At 32.0% G+C, this 7,790-nt stretch overlaps 1 long non-coding RNA gene across 2 annotated transcripts; it reads left to right on the plus strand.

The window, feature by feature from the left end:
• The first annotated feature begins 582 nt into the window (after positions 1–582).
• On the plus strand, positions 583–7,198 carry LOC143063759 (uncharacterized). 2 transcript variants are annotated; one of them, XR_012975089.1, is made up of 2 exons: positions 583–905; positions 6,070–7,198. It is a non-coding gene; the product is annotated as an uncharacterized LOC143063759 (long non-coding RNA). The 2 variants fall into 2 exon arrangements; XR_012975090.1 differs by lacking the exon at positions 583–905 and adding an exon at positions 2,139–2,359.
• The last annotated feature ends 592 nt before the right edge of the window (positions 7,199–7,790 follow it).

Raw genomic sequence — 7,790 nt, forward strand, 5'->3', positions numbered from 1 at the left:
TCGAATCCAACAAATTGAAAAGACCAAATAAAGTACGAAGTTGAAGAGCATTTGGACCAAAATTCCTAAAGGTTTTGCCAAATCAGCTAAGTTAATCTATTCCTGAGGTAGAAAACCTTAGTATTTCAATATCATATCATTGATAATACATTTCAGGCAGGTGATAACCTCGGGATATGGAACGCTGGAACTGTCTTATAGTCATATTGAATTTATTGATTTGAATTGTAAATAAACAAAAGATAACTCCTCCCTTAAATATTAAATGTTTAACATTCCTTCCTCCTTTTACATTTCTTATCATTTCATTGTACTGTTGTTTCAACTTCTGCCTAAAACACAATCTTTTATATTTTCCAAAATTTTGAGAAATTTCTTGCATCACTAAAACTTATCCATAAATGAAATGCCTAAAGAGGAAGTCATGCATTAATTATAAACATTGCACTGACAATGGAACTAGTTCTTGAATATAACCAATCAAGAGATCATTTGAGCCTTGATCACTTCACAATATTCTAAGTTTGTAAGAGAATGATAATCCCTTTTTTCATAATAAGTACTCGCTATTTAAAGGTTGAACAATGCTTGGTCATGTTTCATGAAGATTTAAAGCCCAAGGCGATGTCGAGGGATTTAACCTGCATAAAACATGACCAAGTATTGTCTGACATAGTCACACTTCAGAGTGACCTTACAAAATTATCCTTTCGGATTGTAATATTCAAACCATAATAAGAGTCCTTCTTTCATAATGGAGTGATCCTTCTTTCATAATGAAGTGAACGGAAAACAAAGGTACTGGTTATTTTAATGGATGGAATGAAATAGAACTGACATAGTTTGTGAGGGACCAAAAGGATAAATTGTTCAAACATTTGAGTTTTTAATTTCTTCTGCTTCAGGTAAAATTTAATGCTTATATTATCTTACTTTTTTTCCAAAAAAAAGCTCAAAATGTTATATAAATCCGCTATTTGAACCTTTTTTATAATTATAAAACTCACTGTATAAATATTTGAATTCAGACCATTAAACATTAGATGCTTACTTTTTTTTTATTGATAAATGTATATATATATATATTGTGTTTAATTAAAGAATCAAGTTTTAGGCAAAATATAACAAACACATAATTTATGTGGAAGCAACGACCCCATTTTTAATAAAAGCAACCCACTTTAGTACTAAGTGAAGACTGTCTCTGATAAATGGGGTAAGTTGTCACGAATAAATCCATCGTGGATTTTCTGTTTTTTCATAAGTGGGGCGAGTTGTCAGACCTATATTCAATGGGATTTAACCTTTTTCATAAGTGTGGCGAGTTGGTACACAAGAGTGGGGCGATTGAGTGTGGGGCCAATTGGCTAGTGGGGCGAGCTGATATGGTTTCGTATTTAAACATCGTGTTCGGGGGTCATAAAGGGTATATATTATATAGTAATATATAAAGTATATTATAATGCTTGTGTGGTGGTCTAAATAAGATTGCATGAATTGTAAATGGTTTTTTTTATATAATCTAGAGCAGCTGGGATGTAAAATAGTTATCCCATTAGGACTTGGTGTGTCCGGCCATCGGGGTGATTTTACGCAGTTTGTGCGTCCTGATGGGATAATTATTACGAGCGTCACTGATGAGTCTTTTGTAGACGAAACGCGCGTCTGGCGTATATACAAAATTTAGTCCTGGTATCTATGATGAGTTTATTTACATATACTTGTATACATTTTTTGATCTTGTCATTTTGAAATATTTTGAAATCTATTTTATTTAAATTGTTTGTGAATAGACCATTTAATTGATTTTGACCCAAATTCATGTACAGGTGAAAATCTGCTCCGGGGCAGTTGTTTGTTGAATTCTTAAAATATGTTCTATTATATTGTATAGTATTTCTGTAAATCATTGTATGGCATTGTGTTTAAAATGTATACATGTTTGTTTGTATTGCTTGACCCTTATGGGTGTAATTTTGCAATAAAGATATATTTATTATCAATTCTAAAATTTGACCTGTAGGTAAACAATAGGATAATAGCTATTTATATAGGTAATTTAAATTTTCATTAATTTTTATTCTTCTATTTCATTAGGTGAAAAAAGCAATTCTATTAAATGTATTTTAAATGGAAATAACAACATATTCTAAAATAAGTTTCTAGTACTGTAATTCATTAGAAAAATATTTATCAATTCGGACTTATCTTAGTCCCATTAAAAATCGTTAGAAATGCATGTTAAACCACGTCAAAAATATACAAATAATTAATCCTACTAGTATCTATGATGAGTTCCTTTGTATCCGATTCATCCTGTTGTACAGTTGAGAAAAAGGACTTTTTTCCCTGAAAAGCGGTAAGCGTCTTATGATTTTTCTCACTTGTTTCGAAAAAAAAAATGCAAATATTACAGGACGAGAGGGTCTTGTTTATTTATCGATATAGAAACAAGAAGATGCGATATGATGGACAATCTCTCTCTGCCTTGGCATTTTGCCGATTTTAATTTCGACTCGACTTGTCATAAAACGTGCTAGGTAACAGCAACCTTTGGAATTTATCCTTTGAATAAACCAAAATACTAAGAAAATTGACTGTTACTATTCATATAGCATTTAAAAAAAAGATTTTTATTTTTATAAAAAAAAACCACGAGAGTTCCGATATGTTTTTTTTTTATCAATTGAACCAATTGACTTTTCTGTCTTTACTTTAGTTTGATTTTGAAAGGTTTAGATCAAGTTTGAAAAGTTAATCTAATTTCATTTTTCATTTTTTTGTCGCGGCATTTAATTAGTATTTTAATGGCCTCGCATCGAATTTGTCGGTACCATATAGTTTTACCCTTGTCCGTGTTATTCCGTCATTCCCAAACTCCGTACAGTGATCGTTTTCGTTCCGGAACTATTTTCCTTTATTCCATTAGTGTAGAGTAGTATGCGGACCCGTATGCGGATCGGAGCTGGAACTGCCGGGGAGTTTGCGTCATTCCGTCATTCTGTCATTCCGTCATTCCGCAACAAACTATTATACGGAGTTTTTTTTTCTAAACGCCTTCAGATATTGGGATGATATTTGGTATATGAGTTAACCTTGATGAGTTAGTTCAAGGTTATGTTTCGTTCCACTCCGCTCCGCTAATTTTTGCCGAAATTATGGGCTTTGGACTTTGATAAATTGTTGAAAATCACAGTTATACGGACTTTTTTCTAAACGCTTTCAGATATTGAGATGATTTTTGGCATGTGAGTTAACCAAGAGGAGTTACAGATCAAATTTAATTTTTGTTCCGCTGGGCTAATACAGATCAAATTTAATTTTTGTTCCGCTGGGCTAATTTATGCCGAAATTACGGGCTATGGACTTGATAAATTGTTGAAAATCACAGTTATACGGGACCATTCGTGTCGCTTTGACACATCAAAGTTATATCTATTTAATTCGACGAACAAGTCTATATGTTCTATTGTTCATTTTTACCTATGTGCTAATTTTTCTGTAATCCTTTGTCACTCATTTAGGGATACTTTCGTCTTGTTGTTTTCAATTAATTTTTGGTTGGTTAAATAAACTGTTTTATTATTTCAAAATGGCAGATTAGATTTAGTATTATTACACTAAGCAGTTCCAACTCGGTACAACTGTATTCAAGTCTAAACTATTAAATCATATATGATCAAGCTTACTGTTGCAATGTTCATTCAAGAGTTGGGGTCGGTGCAGACAAGTCAATTTATTCATTGCGTGTGTGTGTGTTGTTCTATGTCAACACATAACCCAGTCACAAGATACATTAATTTTGTATTTGTAACATATTGTCGATACATTTTTTGCGTATTTTAAATTTCGTGATAACCCCCTCAAAATATAAACAAATAAATAAGATTTTTTTAAGGACGTATATTTCAAACTAAATATGGTACTATAAAAAAGAAGATGTGGTATGATTGCCAATGAGACAACTCTCCACAAGAGACCAAATGAGACAGAAATTAACAACTATAGATCATCGTACGGCCTTCAACAATGAGTAAAATCCATACCGCATAATCAGCTATAAAAGGCCCCGAAATGTCAATGTAAAACAATTGAAATTTTGAAAACTAACGGCCTTATTTAAGTACAAAAACTGAACGAAAAACATTTATGTAACACATAAACAAACGATGACCACTGAATTAGATGCATCTGACTTGGGACAGGCACATACATGCATAATGTGGCGGGGTTTAACATGGCAGAGGTATCCCTAGTTCCCAACCCTCACCTAACCTGGGACAATGGTGTAACAGTACAACATAAAAACGAACTATAAAAAGCAGTTGAAAAAGACTCAACTCATTAGATGGATTGGTTTTTTTTATTACAAATAACGTGGTCGAGTACTTGTACATCCCAACAACAAATAGACGCTTAGCACAGATCTGATAGTACTCGCGCAGCTACTAACAGCTAGTTAAAAGCCACTAACAACTAATTAAAAAAATCATGCATCTAAGACTAAAGCCTTCAAGTTGAATGTTATGTAATTAAGTTTAACACAAACCTTTATTTTAGACATACACAAGGACTATATATAACATTATAAAATTATGATAATTATTATAAGGTTGAATTCTAACAATCCTTACGTATTTTGGCCTTGCATAAGTCATACCGTTTTGACTGTCTATAATGGCTCTAAAACATGTGTAAAATCGGGAAACTGTTGTTCAGTGGTTGTCGTTTGTTGATGTTGTTCATATGTGTTGCTCGATTTTCGTTTTTAATGTAGATTTATACCGTTGGTTTTCCTTTATGAATGGGTTGACATTTGTCATTTTGGGGGCTCTTTATAGCTTGCTGTTCAATGTTAGCCAAGGCTTCGTGTACAAGGCCGTTCTTTGACCTATAATAGCTTACTGTTTACAACTTGTGACTTGGATGGAGGGTTGTCGCATTGGCACTCAAACCACATCTTCTTATATCTATATACTCTTGATCACGTTATTTCACGTTTGGTGAACGAGGTTTCCTTTTCCTTAAATAGTAAATAGTATTTAAGGATGAAATTGAGATGCAAGAAATTTACAGCTAACAGACAGTTTAACAATCAAAAGAACTAAAGACCGAGATGGATATATAAGGTTTCACCCCAGTCTGCATGAGGCACATGTAGTACATCTTAAAATGATTTTTTTAAAGTGCTGTTTATATAAGTCTTATATGTAAATATCAAAGTACTAAAGTACTGAACATCGAACGACCGCAAGTTCTTGTGGATGGTCCGACAAGAACTTGTCTTTGAAAAAAAACATATCTCTATACCTGAAAGTAAGGTACAATATATTTTTTTCTGGGACAAGTTCGTGCGTGGATGATAAATTAATGACAGGGAATTCATCCTCATCGTAATGAGTATTATATTGTAGTGATACAAATCAGTATACTCTGGTTTATTGTTATATATTATATTAATATTTGTATACTAGTTTTATGTATTTATAAGTTTCATGCATTTGAATATCATTATATTCTACTAAATTAATAATAATAAGTGTATGGTGGCCACGTAACTCTTCTCAGTGTAATAATTTGATTTTTCTAATAGAATGGATTTGTATTTTCGTATTTTCCCGCAAAAAATGTTAAACATCCATGCACAGTTATCGTTCCTTAAGATTGCAAAACGTTCTTAAGATATTCTTCCGCATGCGTGTGCATAGATGTTAATTATTTTGCACTTATTTGTATATACATCATGTATAACAAAACATTTAAATATTATTAATTTAACTTCTTTAAAAAGTATTTGATGAGTATTCATTGAATAAATCAGGAACATATATATTGTTAGGTATACTGTTCCCAGAATAAATGAATTTTTAACAAGCGATAAGGAATGTTAGTTTGCACTGGATGATTTCTACGTATTCATCATGTTTATAGATCGGTTAAAAACTCAAAACGAATATTGCGAAATGGAAATCTGGGCGATAGAAAAAAACACCGGAATGCCCTCATGGTCATCTGCTGTAAAAATAATGTTTGTTATAAGTATCTGATTATTTCCATTTATATTTACAGCAAATCGACAGGATTGTCTTAAACTGGTATTTATCAATACCTTTCTAATGCATTATTGGAAGACGCCAATGACTGTTTTGAACGATCTTAGATAAGAGACAGTGTATCAAGAATCAGTTTTCGGAAAAGAGTTAGATGATGGGTAACTGTGATCTCATCACTGATTCAAATAGGTTTGCAAAGTTGGTGTTGATGAGCGTCACTATAGCGATGTGTTTTTACTTTCTACTAACAAAAGTAGTTCTACAGAAACAAAACAACGTGAAATTATTTCCATGGTCACAGCTTTCATCAACACAACCAGACACAAAAATTCGATCAAAAAAACAAAATGAAGAAATGCTGCTAAAACAAAGAGAAGACAACTGTCGCGATTACAGAATTAGCAAACAAGCGATATATCGATTGAAAGAGTATTGGAGCTCTCCAATTGTGGTTCCAAAATACAAATTAATCTTCTTTTGGAACGAAAAGTCCGCATGTACTTATTGGAAAAAGTTATTTCAATTCATTCAAGGTATAAATAATACGGAAGTACATAACCATAGAAACGGATTGACAACTTTAAAAAGCTTTGATACTTGTGAAATTATAAAAATGATGTACAATGAATCATGGGTTAAGGCTGTATTTGTCAGAGAACCAAGAGAACGGTTATTATCTTCATATTTAGATAAGGCCCATCATCAACATATAATGTATCAATTGTGTAGAGTTAATCGCACAGTGACATTTTACGAGTTCCTAGAAATTATAAAACACTGTAAAAATGGGCACTGGGATAAGCAAGTTCGACTTCCGGAATATCTATACGAACAGATGATGGTAGGAAAACTTTCAGAGATTTCCTCATTCACAGAACGACTTTTCAAAAAGATAGGAGCATGGAACGAAAAAGTTGTAGCATGGCTGCAATCAAGCGAAAAGCTTACACGAGATCACAAAAGTGACGCAAAAACTAAACTATTACAATATTACAATGATACCAAGACAGAGGATTTGATTTTTGATTTATTTCCGGAAGACTACAGAGTGTTTGGTTTTAACATGACTTATTATAACAAAATAAATAATACAACAACATGAAACAATCCATTAGGATCCTTCATAATAAAAAAAAATACTTTGATCAATTAATCTATCATATCTGATTCAGGTATTATAAAAATTGATGTGTTCAGTCTGTGTGCTTCTATCAACTAAGGATTCGGGGATTCTTGCATGTATTTAAAGTGCCTATGTGTGACTGCTGAATTGTGGGTCCTTAAATTGTGATTTCTTTAATTTATGAATTAGCCTTTCATTTTTGCCCCAATTTTTACCATTGTTCTTTATTCTTTATATTTTAGCACACCATTATTCATCATTTTTATTTTTTTTTCTCTGTTTTATTGACTTATTATTCTATATTCTGTAAATCCCATACAGGCCCCGGCGCCATAAAACTATTTGAGTAAAGTTTTTTTTACTCAGCCTGAGAATTTTCTCAATTTTTTTATTCTCAGCAAAATGCACCGCCATAAAAGAATTCTCAGATATTTTCTTACTCAAAGTTAAGAATATTCTTAAATATTTGAGTATAGCCAAAATCATACTTAAGTATATAAAAAAAATTTAAATGTTTTTTTTGAAGGTAATTTGATATAAAATGTTGATAGTGTTTTTGTTAAAATTTGCAATGAAGAACTTCACTTATCACCTCAAATCAAATTCTATCCAAA

Source organism: Mytilus galloprovincialis, chromosome 2 (genome assembly GCF_965363235.1).
Source record: "Mytilus galloprovincialis chromosome 2, xbMytGall1.hap1.1, whole genome shotgun sequence".
NCBI classification, from domain to species: Eukaryota; Metazoa; Mollusca; class Bivalvia; order Mytilida; family Mytilidae; genus Mytilus; species Mytilus galloprovincialis.